The 1376-nt window shown below is 54.3% G+C and overlaps 1 non-coding gene across 1 annotated transcript; it reads right to left on the bottom strand.

Moving 5' to 3' along the window:
• Positions 1-1103: 1103 nt before the first annotated feature.
• Positions 1104-1175, bottom strand: TRNAE-CUC (transfer RNA glutamic acid (anticodon CUC)). Its single transcript has one exon. It is a non-coding gene; the product is annotated as a tRNA-Glu (tRNA).
• Positions 1176-1376: the final 201 nt, after the last annotated feature.

The raw sequence follows: 1376 nt of genomic DNA, 5'->3' as shown, positions 1-1376 counted from the left end.
ACTCCAAATTTGGAGATTAGCTGGATATGTGATTTTTGTATTTATTATTTAAAAAAACAATCGACTTCATTTCCCAAATATTGGTGGCCATGAATAACTAGACTTCTTTGCCAATAAATCGTTAAAAGGAGGAGCTATACCGATTCTAACCCTTGCGTCAGATTGACACGCGGTGATGGTGGTCAGTGTGCCGATTTGGAAAGATGAAAGTCCGAGGTGGCCCTTATTGGAACGCTTGACCGATCAATTACCTCTTCAGTATTACCAAATATGTCACAATTAAGGTGAATACTGGCCTTCGGACCGTTCTAACAGTGTCCACGTTTGTCAGGAGTGCAGCCGGTGCAGTGGGAGCAAAGCGGTTTGCCAAGATCACACGATGAGGACAAGTATCGCTGGGATCCTGGATTGGAGGGCTCCAAAGTTTGGAGGGAGAGGCGGCTCTTAAAAGCAGAATATGAAGTTCACTGTTTAGTGCCCACACCGTCACCCGCTCCTCCCCTCACTTGAAAACATTTTACCCATGAATGATACACCAGACACTTTGTTTATGGGTAAAGAACTGCTGCAGGTTTATTATCATACAACCATAGTATGACATTAGTGGGTCATCTTACGGGCGATCCAGGGCAGGCAGCCCCTCGCTGCCCCGCCCGCCTGTAGAGCCAGCCAGCACGGTGGGTAGACAACAGGCCGGGAAAGCGGGTGGGCCATGGCCATCAGGGCCACGCACTCGAAAGCACGCGTGGCCAGATTCGGATCGGGTCCCGGCCCGCGCTGTTCTAATACTGGGCAAGTGCAGACTTGTGGCCCAGGGCGCATGGGCGGGAGAGGAAAACTTTCCTAGCCCGGAATCTTCTGTTCATTTGAGTTAGGGTGCCATCCCTTCCGGCAGCAGAAAAGCCAACAAAAGCCACCTGCCCGCGCTTCCCCGTAGCCCGCTCGTTGATCTGCACAGTAAAACTCGTTCCCTGCCCGCACTGGCTAATTAGCGGTCGCTCAGTCCTGATCAACCACTGGTCGTGCCTCGAGTCGAGGCGCCGCAGGCCCCAGGAGCCAGTTCGACTAGCGGTCAACTTAACCAGGTACAGGACAGGGACTCCTGGAGATGCCGGGGATTGAACCCAGGGCCTCATACACGAGAAGTATGAGCTCTACCACTGAGCTACATACCCTCAACTGCCCACACAGCCTCCGCCAGCCCAGCGCATGGCGGCATACCACAACGGTCGAGCATGTGGGCGGCCCTCAATCCAGCTATGCTGCCCCTAGCCCGAAACCCACCAGGCCACAGTGGCGCTAAATCAGCCCACTCGAGCAAGTACCCGCCGGTGGCCACCTCTCCCCATCCCGTGGTCTCCTGCCACAGGGCCCCT

This window comes from Lissotriton helveticus, chromosome 4_1 (genome assembly GCF_964261635.1).
Source record: "Lissotriton helveticus chromosome 4_1, aLisHel1.1, whole genome shotgun sequence".
Taxonomy (NCBI): Eukaryota; Metazoa; Chordata; class Amphibia; order Caudata; family Salamandridae; genus Lissotriton; species Lissotriton helveticus.
This window is presented reverse-complemented; position numbering and strand designations above follow the sequence as displayed.